Raw genomic sequence first — 24,539 nt, forward strand, 5'->3', positions numbered from 1 at the left:
AGGGACAGATTGGAGCCATCCTGCCACTCTAGGACAGTGGGGTTATTAGACACTGGAAGAGACAAGGCAAAATCTTCCCCTGGGGCCTTGGGAAATCTCATGACCCTGCTGACATCTGGAATCTGGACTTCTGGCCTCTGGACCTAGGACAGAGTCAATGTCTGCTGTTTTAGGCCATCAACTTTGTGGTACTCATTGTGGCAGGCCTAAGAATCTAGTACTGGGCTTTTCACCATCATCCTGCTTCTCGGGAAGGCAAGTGAAATAAAAAAGAAAGATGAGAATTTCACATATTAGAGAGAAGAACTAGGACTGGAAGGACAAACTGAAGGAATAGAAAAGCTAGTAGAATCCAAGCAGCTAGATTCAAGGTCAATATAGAAGAAGAAAAAAAATCAGTACCATAACAACCAAGAAAAACTTTAATAAAAGGGGTTTAGTAACTTTATGTAGAAAACAGAACGCTGAAAGGCATAAAGGTTGCAGAAAATGGGATTTATACCCAGCTCCTGGCTAGGAAGACTCACTTTTGTAAAGAGGCCTTATTATTATTCCTTGAATCCAACTGAGTGCTACTTGGTATCAAATGTGATTGCTTGATCTTCTGAGCTCCTGTGTCTCAAGAAATTGGCTATAGAAGGAACAGAGGAAAGTATGCCAGTAAGTTAGGTTTACCTGTGAGTTAATTTCTCAACAATCCCTGGACATATATGTATGGGTCATGTGTATGACTCAGATCAGCAGAGACTCTTTGGGGCCCAAGTGAGTATGTGGCTAGCATACATCGTTAGGAAGGTGAAGGGGTGGAAACTCACCTCCTGACATTGTTGAAGGGAGCGGTACCATAAAGATCCTCAGGATCTTTGGATCCTCAGGGTCCAAAGCACTATCGAAGGCACCAAGGGCCTGGCATGGCAGGGACAAAGGTTCCCAAAGCAATGGGTTCACTAGAGTTGATGTCACCTCATACCCAGTGCAGTAATTTATCATTCCCCTCTTCCCATCTCCATCACTAACCACTGATGGTTCAGGTATCGGGAGGACGTTGTGTATGTGTGATGGAAAGATCTAACACTATGTCCAACTTTCCTGATGTTAAACCATGCAGTGACCTCTTACATTGTTCCAGTGACTGACTCTTAGTTCATGTGCAAGTTCTACCTGAGCACAACTGAGTGCTCTGAAGCATTCTTTGCAATGTTTCCCATAATTTTTATGATCAGTTGAAAGGCTCTTCATAGTCAGTAAAACACAGGTAGACATCTTTCTTCTGTTCTTTGTTTTCAGAAAGATTCAACAGACATTAATAATAATAATAATGTCACTCATTTTATGTCTCCTTTTGAATGTCGTTTATAAACTTCATTATCCTCAAAAGCATTTTACTTGAGTGAAAAATTTATGGTTTAGTTTGGGAATTTCTATATTCTGTAGGGTCACCTTTCTTTGGAATTGACTTGATTATCTGGGTTAAAATAACAGCATTTCTGTTTGTCAGTCATGCAAAATTGGAACATTGCTTCCTGAAAGTAAGGAGGACTTGGAACACTTGCTGCAGAAGATCAATGACTTCAGCCTTCAATATGAATTGCCTCTCAACATAAAGAAGACACTGAATTGATACGCAACACCATGATGGAGGCAGAAAAGATTGGAGTTGTCAATGATTTCATCTTACTTGGATCCACAATCAACACCCTTGGTATCAGAAGTCACGAGACGAGGAGTCATATTACATTGGCCAAATCTGTTGTCATGGACCTCTCCAAACGACTGAAAGGCAATGATATCATTTTAAAGACTGATTCAGGTGTGCCTGATTCAGGTCATGGTTTTTTCAATCACTTGCTATGCATCTGAGAGCTGGACAATGAATAAGGATGACAGAAGAATTGATGCCTTTGAGCTGTGATGTTGGAGGAGAATACTGAATATTGTATGGACAACAAAAGAACAAACAGATATGTTTTTGGAGAAAGTGCTGCCAGAATGCTCCTTGGAGGCAAAGATGACAAACATTTGTCTCACATTCTTTAGGAATGTTGCTAGGTGAGGCTGCTCCTTGGAGAAGGACATCAGTCTTGGAAAGGGTGAGGGTCAATGAAAGAGAGGAAGATCCTTGATGAGATGAACTGACACAGCGGCTGCCACAATGGACTCTAATGTGTCAGAGATTCAGGTCTAGTGTGTCAGAGATGATGAGGATGGCACAGGATGGGACAGGGGTCAGATTTGTTTTTCACAGGGTCACTATGAGTCGAACTCAATGGCACCTAACAAAAACAACAATAAAGCATCTTTAGGAACGAATTTTTTTTTATCTGTAAAATAGAATAAGAGGAACTATTTTGTAAGATTGTTATGAGTGTTAAATGCCCTTCTGGTTGCTACTGTTGCCTAAAACTTAGTTCATATTGTAGTGAAATAAAGCAAACAATTTCTTTTGCCCATGGTTTGTGAGTCAGGCATTAGGAGATCCCTCAGTATGGCAATTCTCATTTAAAATCTCTTATTTGGTCCTAGCAAGTAGTAGTTAGAAGAGCAGTCACTTGAAGACTCCACTGAGTCCTGTGCCCAAGGTGACTCATTAATGTGGCTGACAGCTTCTGGCTGACAGCTAGCCTCAGCTGGGGTTGCCCATTAGAATGAATATTTGTGGCCTCTCCAAAGTGACAATCTCATAGTAGTTGAACTTCTTAACAGCTCACTTACCCTAGAGCAGGAATAGGACATGGAAACTGCATGGTCTTTTCAGACATAGCCTCAAAATCATGGAGCAAAATTTCTGCTGCGTTTCATTGACTCTAAACAAGTAATTAAGGTTACTTGAGGAGTCTGTCCTTTGGAGACACATTCATTAAGCTCTTGACTACTAGCTAAAAGACTGATGGTTTGAACCTACCCCTAGGCACCTTGGAAGGTAGGTTTGGTGACCTGTTTCAGTGGTGCAGTGAATGAAGTGATGCATTCTATCCTCTTTGTGACCCTTCTGAAGTGAGTTGTTAGCTATGTTTGTGGATTAGGATTAGAATGTGATCCTTATCTTATCATAAGCATGATTCACCTCACTACCTTTAGTTCTCTTGAGGCTATGACTGAGATCCTAGAGGATCTTCTTAGAAATTCTTTTGTCCTTTGGATCCATCATGTAACCTGATCCAGCTGCTCTGAGAACCACAGCTTGCAGCTACCTGGCTTACATTTCAGCAGCCTCTACAAATGAGTGGACTGGCCTGAACTACACAATTATGAGTCCCAAAAGTGTAGATGGAAGTGAGAGGGCTGAGGGGAGGAGGAATAGTCAATATTAGAGATGAGAGAACGGTACAGAAGTAGGAAAGATGGGATATTTAAGGTACTTTTAGCCTCTGCATCATACGAACCAGTTTTGTACTCACCCTTTTAGAAGAAATTATTCATGACCTTAAAAGGTCACAGCCTTGCACAGAGGAGGTCACCATGAATATGAATGGACTTTGCAGGAACTATCAATAAGCAACAAAGTTGTTCCCAAATCAAAGGGAAGCAACAAAGACCATAGCTCTCAAAGAAGTGGCAGAGAATTTTCACCCATGGTGTTTTGTTTTTTTGTTTGTTTGTTTGTTTTTTAATACTACAGTCTACGCAAAGAACTTGACACAGCACATGTTCTACTAGTCATTAATATTGTTCTTTGGCATGACACAGCCTTTTCTATGTAAAGCTTCTGTAGCTTAGTCTTTGTTTTTATTCTGTCTTGATGTTACAATTCATGATGCTCCTTCACAGATTGATGCTAACAAGGATGGACAAACAACAGTTCTGGAAAACCTCCAGGCCTGTGTTATTATAAACCATATTAATTATGTGGACAGCATGGCTATTGAACTTACATTTGACCGTTTCTCCCCATGTGGCATCTTGGGAGGGTTTGTACGTCAACATCCCTGAGCCTCGAGTTACATGACTCAGCACCACTTGCCTGAGGAGTGCAGGGTGAATGCCAGTTCCTGACTTGGTTCTGGGATTCACTTACTAGAGATAATAAAACATGAATGATCAGGTCAGATCTCAGTTGGAACTCTCATTTCAGTTCTGTTGTGACTTTGACAAAGGTTTTCTATCAACCCTCTCATTCCTCTTAACGCAGGGACAGTTCTGTTGGAAGCACAAAAATCTGTTTTTTCTGTAGAGATTTAAGAAGACAAAAAGAAATGCATCTGTTGTGTTTCAGGAAATGTCAACACTGTAAGCTTAGTTTTGCTTGCTTGCTTCTTGTTTTACAAACAGCCATGCATTTTCAGTGTTTCAAGCGGATCAACTCATAAACAGTGCTGGCGCTGAGTTTGCTGAGTCACTGAGAGTACACGTCCATTAAACATTGCTTTGGTTTGAATTGCTTATAATCCTTAGCTCTCATTATTGGGCACCACGTTCTTCATACTCTGATGATGAAGATAGGAAGGTTTTCACCTTGTGTTATATTGCAAAATAGGAACTGTTCTTTTATGAAGGGGTAAAATAATGAATTGTTAGGTGTTGACCAGTTGAGTACAATTCATAGCAATCCTATGAAAAACAGATCTCAACTCTGTCCTATCCTATACAATGTCCTATTCATTTCTGAAAATATTGAATAAGTTCTTGGAAATTGACTTGAATTTCATTTCTTCCTTGAAATGTAGACAGCTATATGTGTATTTGTGTACGTACACACACAAACGTACATCTATATACATACAGATTTGTCAAACTCATTGCTTTTGAGTTGAAATTTATTCATAGTTGAACTTCCAGAGGGTTTTCAGTTTTTGAAAAACAATACACACACACACACACACACACACACACACACACACACACACATGTTGTTGTATACCATCTAGTCAGAACTGATCCATAGTTGATCCTCCAGGAGTTTTCAGAGGCAGTTAATCATATGGGAAGAGATTAATCCCATGGAGCAGCTGATGGATTTGAACTACGTAATTCAGTATTACAACACAGATCATAGATTCTTACCACTATGCCATTAGGGTATATATATGTGTAGTATATACATATACATACGTATGTGTATATTTATATATGTATATAGTTGTGTAAAGTGCCATCGAGTCATAGACAATTCATAGTGGCCCTATGAATGAAAGACCTGAACGCTTGTATAACTTTTATCATTTGTCCAAGTTCATAGAGTTTCCGGAGGCAAGTTATTTTTGGAAGTGGATGCCACTCCTGTTTCCAAGCTTGTTTTAATATATCCTTATATATATCTTTGCTTTTTAAAAGCATGATTCAGCTTATGTTTTCTTGAAGTCTAAATCATGTTTTTTAATGGAGAACTGGTATTTAAAACAAATTTTAAACACCAGTGTTTAAAACCAGTTTTAAAAATCAGTTTTAAATAACAGGGGGATAAAAACAGTTCCCTGTTTAAAAAACAAACTTTATTTGAAAAGGTATAACTTTGAGAAAGAGAAAACATTCTTTGTGTCCCATGAGAAATAATTTGAAACTTAATTTTGACACTTTAATCATATTTCTAAGAAGCGTCTGAAACTTACAGAGGTATATAGGTTTTAATGTTGTTTTGACCTTTAAATGGCAGTTTACTTTTCTAGTGTTTCCACAATCTTATGTGTGACTGTAATAAAGTATTCTCACACTCCTCCCACAGTTCCTCTATCTACAAAGGTTTCTATGCATTGTGGGAAGCATATAAAATTGTCTCAGAGTTCTGGGCAATGTATTTGAGTCTCATTTATTTGGCAAAAGCAGAGGTCCTTTCAGACTAGCTGAAACTAAGTGGCATAGTAAGTATAAGAGAGACAATCTCACAGAGACAGAAGCTGTGCTCAAGCCCCCCTGTGACAGACAAGGGGCTACAAAGACCATCACAGCAGTTCATGAAAATGCTCCCTTTTTAATGCAACTTAACTGTATTCTGCTCACCTGCACCTCTGCCTTCAGATTAAGCTGCTGTTGACTCAAAAGGTTCCTGTTATTGTTGTAAGTTGATGTCAAGTCATAGTCTTCCATTCATAGTGAGCATCTATACAACAGAAGGAAAGAAATGTTGCTTGGCCATGTGTTGTCTGTGATATTGTTTGCTTGAAGCCATTGTTCAGATGGAGCCTGTGAACCTAGGTGGCTTATCTTTCTACATCATGTGAGATAATATGCTATTGTGATCTGTGAAGATTTCATTGGCTGCTTTTCAGAAGTAGATTATCAGGCTTTCTTAGTCTGTTTTCCCCTTCTAGAAGCTCTTCTGAAACCTACTCACCTGATAGCCCAGCTGTACCCTTAGAAAATTTTGTCAAATCTATATTCTGTCTATGAAATCTAGCTAGTATATCTAATACCATGTAATGATCTTAAGGGTTAAATAAATACAATGCTTTTAAAAAATGCTTAATAAATATAAAAGCACCAGGGAGGTGAAACATAAAATTCATTCAGGGTACTAGAGTGCCAGGTTAGTTGTTGCTATAAGAAGGGGAAGAAGAGAACAGCAAGCAACAAATGCTGATGAGGTTGTGGAGAAACTGGAACCCTTATTCTCTGTTGGTGGGAGTGTAAAATGGTGCAACCACTGTGGAAAGTGGTGTGGCGCTTTCTCAACATGTTGCAGATAGAGATACCATTTGACCCAGCAACTCCAGTACTGGGAGTATACCCTAAAGAGACCATAACTGACATCCAAGCAGATACATGCACACCGATGTTTATCATGGCTTTGTTCACAATAGCAAGGTGCCCATCAACAAATGAATGGATAGAGAAGCTGTGGTATATTCATACAATGGAATACTATGCTGCATTGAAAAACAAGGAACTCATGCAATATTATTCAAAATGGGTGACCCTGGAGGACATTATGCTGAGCGAAATATCTCAGTCACAAAAGGACAAATACTGCATGGTGCCACTATTGTAGAATGGGACTGATATCAGGATTGGGTAAGACTGAGAAAAACTGGATAAATTATGTATACTGCATTGAAAGAGATGAGGAAAAGAATAATTTAAAAGCAATATATGGTAGGGTATTATGGTTATCACAAAAGTCCACAATTAAGGTTGTATAGTGGAGTGTACTTGGGATGGTGAGAAGGGTGTGGGGGGATTATATACCAAAGAAAGAATTTTTCTTTTATTTTTCAAAGAGAGTAGTGAACCAGGGTGGGGGGGGGCATCTGGGCAGGGAGAAAAGTGCAACAATAAATAAATGGAAATCCAAAGTCTCTGTAAATGTTCATTAAAATGAATAAAATAAAATAAATAAAAAAGAAGGGGAAGTAGACAACTTGTTCATGCATAAATATCTGCTCAGTTGCCTACTCAACACATGTATTAAATATTGTATCACAGCAACTCTATGATCGTGGAGAAACGATGAAAGTTATACAAGTGTTCAGGTCTTTTGTTTATGGGGTTGCTATGAGTTGTCTACAACTCAACGGCACTTAACAACAACATAGAGAGAGCTCTGTTGGCCTAGTGGACAGACTGTGATGCTACCAAGCCAAAGGTGGATGCCTTTAATCTGTGGCCCTGAGGCCTGTTTTTGTTTTTGGTCAAACATTCTTCTAGGTCATATATCCCTGGTCTGTCTACTTGCTGTACAGAGGTAGCTCGTGTTTGCTGTGAAGTTGAACACTGTGACGTGGATGTGTCAAGTGCAATAATGATTATCCATGGTGGACAGTGCTTGGTGGAGCTCGCAATTAAAATAAGCTTGGAAGCAGGAGTGGCATCCACTTTCAAAATAGCTTGCCTCCGGAAACTCTAGGAAATTGGAAAAACAATGAAAGTTATACAGGTGTTGAGGTCTTTTGTTCATAGGGTCGCTATGAGACATCCATGACTTGACAGCACTTAACAACAACAACAACAACAGCAACAACAACATTTATCAGAATGTTTCCCTAAATGACTGCTGTTTTCCTCTGAATTAACAGTGTCATGAATGCTACCTTCACTGTCAGTAAATTTCATCTTCAGAGAGAAGAAACTGCTTCTATCTACCCAGAGAGCTCTGGTGGCCTCGTGGTAAGAAGCTGCACTGTAATCTCAGAGGCACATGGTTTGAATTCACCAGCTGCTCCTGAGGAAAAAGAATGGGCAATCTCCTTTCCTGCATTTTATTGCCTCGGAAAACCTACTGGAGGACCTGCAATAGGTTAGTCCCAAAGAGACAACACACAACAACCACAACCCACTAAACAACAATAATCACTGTCTTTGAGTTTATTCCAACACAAAGAAATTGTCTGTTGGGATTCCAAAGCTGTACTTTTTTACAAGATGAGACTGCCTGTTTTCTCCTGGCGAGCTGCTGGTGGATTCGAGAATGCCAACTTTTCAGAAAGCACCTTAATGCATTATGAGCTTCTTGCTTTCATCCACACAGGCGCATGCATTACAGAGCAAAATTTGAAGTCTCATTTGGATCATGATGAGTCTTGGTGACACAGTAGTTGGGCACTGGACTTGTAACTGAAAATGTGGCAGTTCAAATTTATCCGCCATCTGATCTGAGGAGAAGAGCTGTGACTTCTGAAAATATTACAGCCTTGGGAAGCCTACAGTGTAGTTTCACTCTGCTTTATAAAACCACCGCAAAGAGGAATATGCTCCAAGAAAATGTGTGTTTGAATTGTGAAAGAGGGCAACCTTTTTTTTTTCTTTTTTGAGATTGAGTGAATTTTTATTTTGCAATTCATAAGCATCCCCAGTTGATGCTCCTGGTTCAAGAACCATACTTTGATAAACATTGGTTCAGGCTATTCTTATTGAAACCTAGGTAACTGTAGCTTCTGGACTCCGGGTTTTTTTGTTTTGTTTTGTTTTGTTTTTTTTTTAAATTTAGGTTGTTTATTTTTCATTTCAATGAACATCTACAGAGATTTTGGGATTCCATTCATTCATTGTTGCACCCTTCTTCCCGCACAAACCTGAAGGACATTATGCTGAGTGAGGTATCTCAGTCACAAAGGGACAAATGCTATATGGTGCCACTGTTGTAGAATGAGGCTGGCATTGGGGTGAGGGTAAGACTGAGAAAAAACTGAATGAAATATGTTTACGGCATTGAAGTCTATGGGGGAGAGGGAGAGGGCAACCTTTTTATTTAACATTTAAGGCCACTAATACACTCAGCCTTGAATCTATGTTGTGACAGTGAAGGAGAAGAAGACCCTCATCCAGGTGGATAGACAGGGTGACTGCAGTAATGGACGTGAGTGTGTCAGAGATTGTGAGAATGGCACAGGATAGGACAGGATTGAGATCTGTTGCTCATAGGGTCACTATGAATCATACTTGACTCTATGGCACCTAACAATATACTCAGCAAGCCAGGTGTGATTCAGTCACGTTTAACATATGGAAAACCTATATGTGTCAGACACATGTACGATCCTCGACAAAGTTACATAAGTTGATTTGGGAGTAGATCTCTAGGCCTTGAGCATGAACTTGAACTTATAACCTTATTTAAATCATCAATTGTTTTTAACATTTTTCTTAAAAGTTACTAAGAAAATAATGTTTCATGAATTGTGATAAAAACCACTTAAATGTAAATATTAAATGTATACATGACAAACTGACAGGAAAAAAATATGAAAGTGTCCAAATTCATAGAATTAGTTAAGAAAGTTACAGTATATGCACAAAATGGAATGCAGTGAAGTCATAAATGATGATACAAATTTACATCTATTGACTGGACTGACATTCACAACACACATTACAGGAAGACAGCATGGGACACAGGAATAGCATATTGTTTTGATAAAAGTACAGGTTGTTATATTTAAGTATTTAACTTCTGAAGGTATTTTTTTTAAAAGGACTAACATTTACTGAGCATCAAATATTCTATCAGACAGCACTGCATACCTATTTCATTTAAAATTGGTAATGATCTTGTTAGCCAGCTAGTTGTCTTAAATTTAATTCCATATGTTTTTATCCACCTAACATTGTTTCCATTTAAACAAAACAAGGGGATTGTTGTGTGCCACTGAGTTGGAACCAGCCCATAACTGGTTTTCAGAGGTAGTTATTCACCTAGGAGGAGATTACTCATGTTTCTCCCATGAAGCAGCTGGTGATTTGAACTGTGTGCCTTCGAGATTGTAGCACAGCTTCTTACCACTAGGCCACCAGAGCTCCCTCACTGGTTTCATTTAATAGGTGTGGAAACTGAGGCAGAAAACCCGAATCAGTTGCCCAAAGAACTAGAAAGGTAAGGGTAAGAATTAGAAGGTGCACGTTCATCACATTCTTTGACGTAGTTGCTCCTTTCATTTTATTAAAATATTTTATTCGCCAAAAAAATCTGGCAATAAATTAGAGTACATTGTTTTCTTACAAATAGCCAGTGTCATGATTGGGACACAGTGTAGGTTATTTAGAAAATTATAATTTTCCCAGCAGAGAAATTAATTTTACTTTTCACTTTACTATTTATGTGATAGTGGACAAGGTATTTAGGACTATAAATTGCTATTTTCCTAAAATAACATGAACATAATTCCATTTATCTTCTGGAGTTATTGTGCAGCTTAAATGAGGAAATATATGAAAACATCTAAGATATATTTGCAAAGCAATAAACCGAGATTCCCTTATATGCATAATAAGCAACGAGTTCTATGATTTATCTTTATGTGTCTGCATATAAATTGCAGAAAATACTAAGCTCTAGCACATAATGTAATTTTGCTTCTTAAGAGACAGGTTATCATCAGTTTATAGCTGCTAATTTACATTACAGATAATAATCTTGTTTGTATCTTTTAAGGAAATGTTACCAAAAGGCCCACATATCACATGTCCCAATCATTCTTTGTGCTTTCTGTAAATGTGCACAGACCCTTCATTACCAGAAGGTACACTTTATGTGTAAAGATAACACACAGCCTGCCTTAGAATGACATTTGTCTTCTGATGAAAATATGTTAGCTAGCAAGAAAAGCTTAGTGTTCAAAAGAAGACTGGGAAATTTCCTTCTGGTGATGTTAGTGCAGTTTAGAAGGTTAAATTACCAGCAAGTGAGACATGGTCGCTATGGGTTACTGGGAAGTGCCATGGCTGGGGAGCCGAAACAGCTGAGTACAGCCCTTGCTATTGGTTCAAATACATGAAAACATATTTGCCCATGACACATATAAAATATAATGGTACTTGGGACAGGAACACATTTGAAACCACTAGTCTTTCATCTTGTCTCATGACATAGTGCACTACACTTGGTGGTTTTAATCTTTGTCTAGCATATAAAGTGAAGAAAAAAAATTAAAGGAAAACACAAGCCTTTTAATGTTTATTAGTGATAACACAGCCGATACTATCATGTTAAATGTACAAAATTGACTCTAAACTCTTTAAAATTATCTATTTTTTAATTATAATTTTAACGAACATTTTCAGAGACCTTGGATTTCCATTCGTTCATTGTTGCATTTTTCTCCCTGTTCAACCCCCGCCCCCCCCCCCCCCGTTTGCTCTTCTCTTTGAAATGTAAAATTCTTTCATTGGTATACAGTCTCCCCCCACCCCACCCCCGAGTCCACTCCACTATGCAGCCTTCATTCTGGACTCTTGTCATGAGACTCTAAACTCTTAATACCTCTCTCTCTAGAGACTGGTGAGATTGCAGTAATAGGAGTGAGATTAATTTGAAGTTTAGGAGAAAAGTTGCCAATTTTTTCCTCCTATTTAATATGTGCTCCAATCAGAGTCAGTCTATCATTGTCATGAAATCAATTCATAGCTGACCCTCCAATAGGTTCTTAAAGGCTGTAAATCACACACAAAAGGTGATTACCAATCATTTCTCTATGGGACATATGTTGAATTCAAGCCAAATGGTTTTGGGTTGGCAGCGTAACTCCATACCCAATAGGCAACAAGAACTCCCACTAAAAACAGTGGCAGTCACCATTTATACACTCGTATTTCATATAATTTTTGCTTTGACATTGGTAAATTGATTTTTATATTGGTAAATTAATTGGACACTTTTTTCTTCCAAAGCACCTGTCTCCTTGTGGATTCATTCTGCTTTGCAGTGATATTGTTATGCAAGTGCTTCTCTAAGCACACACCACCACCTGATGCCTCTGGCATCAGGGCTCAAAGCACAGAGGATAAAACTGGGGAGAATCACACATTCCCTAAGGCAGTTGTTGTTATGTTGCCTGAGACCCATAGTGACCCTAGGTACTGCAGCTCTGAAGCCTGCCCTGTCCTGAACCAGTCTCACTAATTCTAACACACCAGCCCTCATTGCTCCAGTTACTGTATCAATCCATCTCACCAGGGGTCTTCCTCTCCTACACTATCCCTCCACCATTACGAGCATGATGTCCTCCTCCAAGGACTGGTCTCTCCTGTAAATTTAGCTCCTTTCCTCATGTGCTGGAATCATCAGAAATGTTTCTCACCAAGAAATTTAAAAACTAAGTTACTATTGTTGTTGTTAGGTACCATCAAGTCAAAACCAACTCATAGTTGACTCTCCATCAGCTTTTCAGAGACACTTAATCACACGGGAGGAGGCCATCCGTCTCCCCGTCAGAGCAGCCGATGGATTTGAATTGTGTGTTTTTGGATTAGCTGTGAGATCCCTTACACTAATCCACTAATCCACCAGAGTTCTCTAACTTAATATGAAGGCATGCATTCCACAAAATCTAGAATATTTATGTTCTGGATCATTTATAGTCATACATGTGGATGCATGTATGTTGAAAGTCTAGGAACCAAGCAAAAAGAATTCAACAGTAGTTAAGTACAGACATTGTTTGACTGCATAATGGAGTCAAGTCTATCTAGAGAAGATTTCACAATAAATTATGTAGTCAAAGTTAATTATCTGTGCTTTTCCAAACTGGCCCAAAAAGCAAAGGGTTTTTTTCCAATTCATTTACTCATCATCCACTACTCATAGAATATGTAAATGAGGAAACACAATAAGTTTCATGTGAACATCACTCTGCAAATCTAATTGGCTAAAACCCAAGAACATAAGCAAGAATTATTATACTCAATTTTGTGATTTGAAGGACTGGCTAATGCATTTAATCTTAAACCAAAAATGAATCAGCAATAAAACAAACATTAATCTTTGTCTTTTAACCCCTGATGTTCCATTGAGCTGAAGCTGCTACATAGGAAAGGAAGACCTTGGATGAGATGAGTTGACATAGTTACTGGGACAATGAGGGTGGGTGTGTCAGAGCCAGTGAGATTGGCTCAGGATAGGGCAAGGTTCAGAGCTGTTTTACATAGTGTGGCTATGAGTCAAGGTCAACTAGATGGTGCATAACAACAGCATATGTACACCAAAACCAGACTATCCTTTTGAGAAAGTTTATTCATGCTTTTTATTGCACTCATAACTAAATGTACTTAGATTCAATTAGAAGTCAGTGTTCCTTATTTCAGCAATATAACAAATACAGGAAATGCAGGCTAGCCATTTAATTAGTGAACTGTGTCCCCCTAAAATACATGTTGTAAATCCTAATATCTATACTTTTGGCTGTAATCTCATTTGAGAATGGGCCTTCTTTGTTATGCTAATCAACAAGATTAATGTTGAGTGTATTTTAAAGCAATCTCTTTTGAGATATGAAAGAGATTAAACAAGTAACTGAGAGAAGCAGAAATGAGGAAAGAGACGGCAAGTCATGAGGACCTTCTTGTTGAGCAGGTAGAGAGGAAGACATCTAAAGAGGAGACCCCTGTGGGCTCCTGTGGGAAAGCAAATTTGTTTGTTGAAGCCACTCACTTAGTGGTCTTTCTGTTTTAGCAGCACCAGATAGCTAAAACACTGACTTTCAAAAATAGCCATGAGCCTGGGAGTGAAGGGATAAAATGAAAAAGTTCAAAGCAAGGCTTTTTCATCATTGACAATAAAGACTGGCACAGAATGCCCTGGATGAAGGATATTTCAAGAAGATGTTTATATTCAAAGTTCTCTAAGCTATGAGTACAGGAAATGAATTCCTGAATGCCCTTGTTGATTTTGTGAAGATGTTTTATTTTTTTTTTTTTATCCACTAACATTGAGCTGTGGTGCTAGAGAAGAGTATTGAGAATACCATGGACTGCTAGGAAAACAAACAGATTTGTCCTGGAGACGGTTAAACCGGGTGGCTCCTTGGAGGCAAGGATTCTGAGGCTCCGTCTAACATACTTTGGACATGTTGTGAGGAGAGACTGGTCCTTGGAGAGGGACATCATGCTTGGGAGGGTGGAGGGACGGCGCAGGAGGGGAAGGCCCTCTATGAGGTGGATTGATTCAGTGACTGGGATAATTGGGATGAGAGTGTCAGAGACGGTGCGATTGGCACAGGACAGAGCGGAGTTTAGGGCTGTTGTACATAGGGTCGCTATGAGTCGCAGGCGACTCGATGGCACATAACAACAGCAACATCTGAGTTATGCAATTTGCCTTTGGCCCAAATAAAGTGAAATGAATGAGTACAATCCTTGGAAATTCAGTACCTTGTTGAGGGTTCAAATTCCACTATTGTTCTACGTTATCAAATGACCTAGTCTAAAACCCAACAGCTTCTTATTGCTCATATATAGCAGATTCTCTGCAGCTTTTGTAACCTATGGTTAGACCCACTCTTGTGTGGGCCTTGGTGGCATTTCCTCAAATGGCTTGTCCTGTTTTTCTAATTACTTCTTTTCTACTGTCTGTCCCTTTAGTAAAGGATTTTATCCTAATTTCAATTTTCACATTTTTAATTCTTGTAAACCCACCCTGCACATACGTGCTCCATATTCCAGGGTTTCTCTTTGGTGTGTTAGAATAGTCCAAGCTTCTGTTTCAATTACAAGCAGTAACAAAGGAAGAAAGGAGAAGAACCATTGAATGTCATGGTGACAGCAAAATGAATAACTTTTATTTAGTTACTCGCTTGAAAACTATTATTTCTAGACCACTCAATATTTTATCCTTAAAGTGAAAAGAGGCAAGATAATGATATGGATAATGAGAAGGTCTCAGTAACAAAACAAGTAAGAAAACAATTCTCTCCCCATTCCAAATGTAACATTCTTGTGGGCAACAAACCAATTAAAAAGCATTCATGAAAATGCAAAAGGAGTTTAATATAAAATTAGTGCACCAACATTAGTGAATCCTCCTGATTTCAGATGATGCTTTCAAAATAGCTTCTGTCTCTCCATGAAACAAATATGCAGCATAGGAAAACCATAGTCCTGGAGTGGTCAATGACATTGCTGTTATTGACAACTAGATCCAACCTGAAAGAGAACTGCACTTGGAGAGAAGCATATCATGGAATGAATATTGAGTTAGATTTGTTGCATTTACTACACCATGCACTACAGACACTCAACAGACCTCTTCCCCACTTCAAATATTCTAGTTTTATTATCTCATTAGTGGTCATTATGGTTGTGATGAAGATGATTGTGGCTAGCCACTTTTCTTTCCCTTAATTACTCCACCTTGCTAGGGACCCTCTAAACCTGGGCTCATGCTCATACATCCACTTTTGGCCATGATTCCTCTTTGTAGACCTATGGTTGTTTTGTGCCCTTGAGACACCTTCAACCCATAGCAACCCTATGCACAACATCTTTGAGCTCTGCCATGTCCTGGGTCAATTTCACTGACACATCTACCGCATTACCTGAGTCACTTCATCAATCCATCTCATGTAAGATCTCCCTCTCCTGTGCTGTTCCTCCACCCTTCCAAGCATAAAGCCCTTCTCCAAGGACTGGTCCCTGCTGGCAACATGTGCAAAATATGTGAGACACAGTTTCAAGAGCTTTGCCTCAAAGGAACGACTTGGTTTCACCCTATCCAGGATAGACTAATTTGTTATCTTGGCAGTTCATGGTATGTTCAAGACTCTTCTGCAGCACCACAACTCAAAGGTATCGATTCTTCTTCTATCATCCTTAGCTGTTGTTCAGCTCTCTGATGCATAGCAAGTACTTGTAAAAGACCACAGTCTGGATTAGTCTGTGCTGCAACCCCAAAGGCGTGTCATTCAAATTCACCAAGTGCTCTGCAGGAAAAGGATGGACAATCTCTTCCGGTGTGATTTCTGTCTCTGAAAATCCACTGGAGGGTCAGCTCTGAGTTGTTTCCAATTTGATGGAACATAGCAACAAAAAATACTTCATAGGCCTCGGCAAGGAATAATAAATACATTTCTGAGATCTCTTCATAAATGCTCCACTGATACTTAATTTCTTATCTGCTTATTTAATCTTTGTTAATAGCATACTTGGTCACTCATAAGAAGCACAAGTCTTCTAGTTCTGTCAACCGATCCTTTCCCAGTGGTCTGCAAGTTTTATTTCTTTTATTTCAAAAGTATCTTCAGTTTCCCTCCCCACCACACCTGCATTACAGCTCCCCCATCTCAGACTCTCTCCATACTTGCATCACTGCTTCCCTGTCTCAGACTCCCCCCATACCTGCATTACAGACACATAATATTACACATAATAGCTTCCCTGCTTTAGACTCCCCTCATACCTGCATTACAGCTTCCCTGCCTCAGACTCCCCTCATACCTGCATTATAGCCTCCCAGCCTGACTTCCTCCCATACACCTGCATTACAGCTTCCCTCCTCAGACTCCCCTGGTACCTGCATTACAGCTTCCCCGCCTCAGACTCAAGTAATGTCTGCTTTCCTCAGCTTTAGACACATCTCTCCAGCTCAAATTCCACACTGTTGCCAAAATTATTCCCCAACCCATAAAATTTCCAATCCTTACACAACAGAATAATAACTTTCGACCATGATCATGCTATCAGTCTCTGTATGTCTTAAGGCTAATTTTCTCCTGAACTTATTTTGTCCATTCTGTTTCTCTTGCAGGTTCAACAAACAGTTTGGTATCGTTAGAATTTTCCTTCTGTGCATGACTTTCTGTCTTTCATTTCTTTTCATCTTTGTCCCTTCTGGACCCCTTTTTTCCTCTCATTCTTGGTAGGACAAAGGCTTGCCGGGGCTTTTCTGAACTGTACGTGATTTGTCTCCTCACTCAACTACCTCATTAGATGGGACATTTTAATGTCTAACTTGATTTTTTTTTTGTTCAAAAGAATTTTCTTCCCTGTTGTTGTGTGCTGTTGAGTTGGAACTGACTCACAGTTGACCCTCTGGATGGTTTTCAGAGATTGTCCATCCTTTTGCCACAGAGAAGCTTGCAGATTTGAACCACGTGTCTTTGATACTGCAGCACAGCTTCTTGCCAGAAGGGACTAGAAAAGTCAGAGATCTACCCAATTCTTTAGCCGGAAGCAAGGAAAGATGCCCACGACTGAACAATGTTTAGAATACTTTTTTAAAAAATATATGGATATTATCTTTTTGTTGTTTCAATTAAGTCCTTTCTAACTCAAAATGATCCTGTGTTTTCAGAGCAGGATGGTTTCGAGGCTGTGACCTCCTGGAAGCAGATTGCCAGGCCAGCCTGTGGAGGATCTCCGGAGGGGTTCCATCTGCCAGCCTTCCACCTAGTAGTCAAGTGCTTGGCCATTTGTGCCACCCAGAGCTCCATATATTCACCTGCCAGGGTGCTTTCAGAGACATTGTTTCCTCTGTGGGATTCCAGTCTTCTTCTGACTGCCTAGCAGAGGGTTAAGGGGAAGAACAAGAAGGGCAGGGGCGCTGTGTGTCACCACAGACTCTACAATGTCCACCTGCGTGGGCGACCTGCAAGGCTGAGCACAGTGTCTCTGGGGAACAGCAGTCACTGTTGATGCTTGGAAATCTGAGGGATGGGAGGCTAGGACTGTCTAGTGTCCTAGGCATTAATCATTTAGGTGATCAAATTAGGGGAAGACTGTGGTGTTTAGGAGACTAAGCTTAGGTGGCTAATGGGCAAGATGGTAAAGCAAAGGCTTATGCACCAAATCTCTCAATAATTTAACAATTTGCTCAGTTGTGTAAGGCATACACTAGGTGACGATCAGGCCTAGGCTAGAGCAGTTTTCCCCTCTGTCTTTCTTATGCTTTTGAAGAGAACGGGCAATGACCTTTAGTTCCACACTGCCTGAGTAAGATTGTAATTTTTGTCGTTTCCCATTTGACCAGGAGGTCTTTATTATGATTGGATAAAGAAACAAAGACAGACATTCCACTGCTTCCCATGTTTACCATGAACATAACAATGCCCAGGCTATGGGCAATCTCCTCCTGTGCACATTATAGCCTCAGAAATCCAATGGAGCATCAGCTATGGGCCAGTTTCGACTTGACAGCAATGAGTGAGACTGTCGAATACAAAAGCCTTTTTTAAAAACTAGGGTTTCTCCCTCCCTTTGTCTTATTATTGTTGTTGTTGTTAAGTACCGTTGAGTCATAGGTAAGTCACAGCCACTCTATGAACAAAAATCCTGAACGCTTGCATAACTTTCATCCTTTCTCCAGGTTCATAGGGTTTTGGGAGGCAAGCTATTTCGGAAGGGGATACCACTCCTGCTTCCAAGCTTGTTTTAATCAGGGAGCTCCACCAAACACTGTCCACCATGGGTAACAATTATCACATTCGACACATCAGTGTCACAGTGTTCAGCATCACAGCAACCATGAGTTACCTCTGGACAGCAAGTGAACAGACCAGGCCTGGATGACCTAGAAGAATGTTTGACCAAAAACAATTAAAACCAGAAGTTTTGTCTTATTACAAGGGAGAAAATACTAACTTGTTCGTGCCTTTAGGCTTTCCAGAATTCTTGAGGATTTCCCTAGGACTCACTCAGTTTGCCTTCTTTCTTCCCCAGCTGTCTGTTCTTTAAGACAAGAGACTTAATTTGAACTTTTGCTTTGGAGTGAAAAGGCAATTGAGAAGGAGAGAAAAAGAAGTGCTGGTCAGGAGTTGCAAACTCTAAATCCTGCAATTATTATGTTTATGCATAATAGAGTCAGGACTGACTCATAGCTGACCTTCCAGAAGATTTTCAGAGGCTTTTAATTGCAGGGAAGGAGATTGCCCATCTTTGACCTGCAAAGCAGGTGGTAGATTTGAAGCACATGCCTTTGGACTGGCAGTGTAAGTCCTTACCACTAAGCCACCAGAGCTCCTTTAGTCCTACTGTGTGGTGAATGAAACTTAATGACATGAACTTGGAACAATAATACGCACAGTAGGCATTGTGATCAAGAGAAAGACAAATACTTCTTCCTCAAATGGTGCCTGCTACCTAGCAACCTAGCATCAGCTAATTGTTGCCAAGATAGAATGAAAACCAACATTATAAAAAAATCTTTCAACTTTCCAGAAGACTATTCAAATTGAGTTTTGTGGTGTAGTTTTTTTTAAGGAGTAGAGAAGGGAAGGGAAATTTATTGAATTTGGAAACTGTATAGATGGAACAAAGCCCATCTAGAGGCCAATTTTGTTACTGCAACCCAATCATTTAAAGATAATTTTTAGACATATAAGTGGGAGCATCTATTGGTAATGGAAAGGCATGTGAGAGGAAAATGAGGCTTTAAGGAATATTTATGTCATGCTTCATAATGCTCATTAAAAAAATAAAAGACTTAGTTTTTTAAAGCATTTTCATCAGCTGGATTGTATAACAAGACTCAAGCTGTGACTTATTTGGATACAGCTTCTTCAAGTACCACATCTCAAGGAGAAAAAGATATTTTGTTCCTGTAAGCTGGATTGTTCCTGTAAGTGGGATATTCGAAAGATATAATACACAAGACTAGATGCAACTACTGCCTACACGTTAAAAAGTGTGAAATATTGTATGTTGTTGTTCGGTGCCATTGAAATGACTACAACTCACAGTGACCCTGTGAACAGCTGATCTGGATCCTGTTCTAGCCTGTACAGTTCTTATCCTCTGATACATCAGAGCTCACTGCTGTAGTCACCGTGTCTGTTTTGTCAGGGGTCTTTCCCTCTTTCATTAACCTCCATCCTTCCAAGCACGCTATCCCTTTCCAAGGAATGTCTTCTCCTAGCACCATGTCCAAAGCATGAGAGACGAAGCTTTGCCGTCCCTGTCTCCAGGGTGCACTCTGGCTGCAGCACTTCCAAGACAACATGCCCATCTTTTGGCAGTGTTTTGTTTTTTTAAAAATTAATTTTAATGAAAGTTTACAGAGACTTAGGGTTTCCAGTCACTCATTGTGGCACTTTTCTCCCTGCCTACCCCCTCCCTCCCAATTCACTCTTCTCCTTGAAAAGTAAAACTCTTTCATGGTTATGCAATCCCTCCCCCCAACCAAGTCCACTCCACTGTGCAGCCTCCATTCTGGACTCCTGTCATGGCAATAATACCCAAATATCCCTTTTAAACAGTTCTCTCCCTCATCTGTTTCAATGCCATATACATCATTCCTCCCCTCCTTCTCTATCTTATCTCAACCTCCATGTCAGTCCTGCTTTACAATAGTGGCCCTATGCAATATTTGTCCTTTGTTGACTGAGATAATTCACTCAGCATAATGTTCTCTAGAGTCATCCACTTTGCATAATATTTCATAAGTTCCTTGTTTTTCAATGGTAGTCTATTCAGACATTTAGTACTTTTCTCCAACACCACAAATCTGAGTCATCAATGCGAATACATAGCAAATATATTTGTAATAAAGGAATGTTCACATTAAAATAAACGAGTAACATTATGCATTTACTATGTTTGTCAAGATATAAGTATTGTAAGTTATATAGGTATTGTATTGGAGTAGTGGGGGTGGGTGTATTGGAGACAGTAAGACTGGCACAGGACAGAGCAGGTTTTAGGGCTGTTGTACATAGGGTTGCTATGAGTTGCAGGCAACTTGGTGGCACATAACAACAACCACCACCACCATTAGGAAGGAGCTTTGGTAGTGTAGGGAGTAAAATGCTGGACTGCTAACCAAAAAGTCTGCATTAGCTGCTACATAGAAGAAAGATGGCCAATTCTCCACCCCACCCCCTCCCCCATAAAGATATAATCCTCAGAAATGTGATGCAAAGTCAGAGTTTGAACTGACTCTATGGCGATGTTTTTTACTTTTGGTACCATTATAAGCATTACAGTGCAATTGCTTTTCTAGAAGAGAACTGAGGGACAGACGTTTCATGCAAGAAGCTCTTGTATTTGCTATGCTTTCAATAGTCTGCGTTATGCAGATGACACAACCCTGCTTGCTGAAACTGAGGAGGACCTGAAGTGCTTGCTGCAGAAGGTCAAGGACTGCAGCCTTCAATATGGATTGAGGCTCAACATCAAGAAAACAAATATTCTCACCACTGGGCCAGTTGGCAGCATCATGACCGATAGTGAAGAAATTGACATAGTTAACAGCTTTAGTTTGCTTGGCTCCACAATCAACACTCTTGGAACATGCAGCCAGGAAGTTAAAAGACATATTATGATGGGAATGTCTGCTGTAACGGACCTCTCCAAAGTACTGAAGAGCAATGGTGTTACTCTGGAGACTAAGGTGCCCTTGATACAGGCCATGGTCTTTGCTATCACTTGCTATGCAACAGAGAGCTGGACAAGGACTAAGGATGACAGAAGGAGAATTGATGCTTTTGAGCTGTGGTGTTGGAGAAGAGTATTGAATATATGATGGACTGCTAAGAAAATGACTAGGTTCATCCTAGAGAGGGTTAAACCACGCTGCTCCTTGGAGGCAAGGATTCTGGAGCTTCATCTGACATATTTTGGTCATGTTGGAAGGAGGGACTAATTTTTGGAGAGGGACATCATGCTTCGTCTATGAGATGTATTGATTCTGTGACTAGGGTAATGGGGGTAGGTGTGTCAGAGACAATAAGATTGGCACAGGATAGGGCAGGATTTAGGGCTGTTGTACAAAGAGTTGCTATGAGTCATAGGCGACTCAACGACACATAACAACAACAACTTTGATGATTGGGATTTTTGGTCTCTATTTAACCACAGGGAGCTCTGGTTACCTAGTGGTAAGAAGCTGCACTGCAATCCCAAAGGCACGTAGTTTGAATCCACTGCTCCCTGGGCAGAAGGGTGGGCAATATTCACCCACATTCTGAAAACTTGCTGGACGGTCAGCTATGAGTCGATTCCAATGTAATGACCCATACACAATAACAACAACTTAACCACAGGGGACTGCGGATATAATACATGTTTGATGTTACCCGAAGAGCTATTATATAGCGCATGGTTGTGAATATGTGCGCGCGCGCACACACACACACACACACACACACACACCTTCCTCGAGAAGAATAATCTGAGACCAGCAGTTAGGTGACAAGCAATTTTATTTTGCAAAACAATCACTATACAGCAACAAATACATTTGCAAATTTAATTGAAAAACATGAACTAACTACAACCTGCCATTGAAGGAGTGCCTTTCTATGGTAACAAGGCTTTAGAATTTCAGAAGAAAGAACCCCCCCCCCCCAGATTGGTAGCGGCTCGTTGGAACCTTGGAATCCCAGCATACAGAGTATATGTTTTGTTTAATTTTTTTTTTCCTTTTTGCTAAAGTTGAAGTAGATTTTTCTGACTGACATGTTCTAAGTTTAAAAAGAATCTTTTTCCTGCAGAGGGACTTGGCCTCAGCGTGCACACCCAGACCAAAAATTCTTGGTGTGAAAATGCACATCAGTCTTGGAAGGACTGCCTAGAATTTCCCTTTGCCAAGCAAACAAAAATGTTTTGCAACTTAGACCATGAGTGGTTTCTTTTCCTTCTTTATGGAGAATGAAAAAAAAAAAACAAAAAACAGGAGAAAACCTGTATGTCCAGCTATGAGACCGTCAACAACAGTTTCTTTGATGACGTGTTCTATTTTGGTTTATGATCCCACTTCCTGCTTTGCTGTGACTTGAGTGTATGCAGAAGGCCGGTCACAAACATTCTCTCATTAAAATGTTCTCTCTAGCCTTCTTCAGTCATACCTACCTCATGCTACACAGGGGTCTTTTTAGTTGGGTGGGTCTTGGCCCATCACCCTGCTGGAATGCAGCAGGTGAATCCAGAGAGAGTTGGTTCCTAAATGAACCTGGCCTTAAAACTCATCATGAACCTGGATCTTTCCTGCATCTTTGTAAAGTACCCAATTTTCAGTTGCAGGTGACCCAAAGAGAGTGAGTTCATTGAAGAAGTTGGCCTTTTAACTCTTTACCTTTCTGGATTACTTCTGTATTCTTAAACAGGTTCTCAAAAGCTAACGCCCAAGAGAACTCGGCATTGGTAGATCTAGAATTAGAACTCTGAAGTTTTAATATCTAGATCAGCGTATGTGTGTCCCCACAAAAGTGGTGCTCAAAAAGCTTAATGCGTGTCGTTATCTTAAGAGTAAAGGCAAGATGGGCTCCACACCATATACCCATGAGAAGACACTCAGCCTGTGTGACATTCGTTCCTTCTTCACCAGAGCAAATTATCCATTTCTCCTGATTAGAACCTCAATTCCATGTAAAGCAAAGGAGTTTATTCATCATGATAACTTTACTGTGATAGGGAAGAAATATTTTTGCAGTGTCACATCTAGTAATTTAGTGACTAACAAACTTGATTTTGAACACTTGTTTTAAAGAAACTGCATTACAATATTTTGGGGGTATTCACTTAATTTTTATATATATAAAAAATCAAACCAGGTTAAAAAATTATTCATTTACAGGTGGAAATTGTTCTATCCAATTGTTAACTTCTTTCTAGAGAACTTTAACGACTAGCTAACACCTATCAAGACATGTAAGAAAATATCATGAGTCTCCACACAACCATTTCTTTTTTCTTCTATTTTCTGGTGCGTTTCAAGGGAAGCTAATGAATAAACTGCCTAGGTGAGTCAAATTAAACGTCAATGCAATCACAAGGCATCTATAGTCCTACTTGGCAGTTTCTACATTTTAAACTCTTGCATAATACCACAGATGTTTAAATGGCAGTAAGTGATGTTTACCTTATGCGAAATCTCCAAGTTGAGACTCAGTGGTATGAGTCAGTTCTTTGGGCTTCTCTTGTGGCAGTTACATTGTATGCAATATCTAATGGGTTCACAAATGGCACCTGTGTCTCCTTATCTCTGCATCTTTTGGCTTTGTCTTAGATTTCCTCTATCTCCTCATACTCATATTCTTTCCCATTTGTGAGTTAACATAGTTCTAAATGACTGAACATCCATCCAGCTATTTGCCTTTCTTTGTTCAGAGTCAGTCTACCAGCCCTGAGCAAGAAAAAAAGACTTGAAAAATATTAAAAAGCATCCATCCAGTCAGGCAGCTCATGGCCCTGTTCAGGCCATCAATCATGTCATTACCTGCTCTTAAGTGTGAGATGAACGTTTGTGAGAGGAATGAATTGATCTGTGATTTCTTGACTGTATATAAAGTCATAACTGGATTATCAACTAATAAACACCATGAAGTCACACTGTGTTCCTTTACAGAATCAAATGTTGGAATCACCTCCCTAAAAAAAAAAAAAATAGCCCCAAATTGATTTAGAGATCTGCATCTCAAATTTTTGTAGGTGTAGTTTTTAAAAGATTTTTTTTCTTTCTGATGAAGTAA

The sequence above is a fragment of the Elephantulus edwardii genome, unplaced genomic scaffold (genome assembly GCF_000299155.1).
Source record: "Elephantulus edwardii isolate Elephantulus edwardi_28Jun2011 unplaced genomic scaffold, EleEdw1.0 scaffold00106, whole genome shotgun sequence".
Classification (NCBI taxonomy): domain Eukaryota; kingdom Metazoa; phylum Chordata; class Mammalia; order Macroscelidea; family Macroscelididae; genus Elephantulus; species Elephantulus edwardii.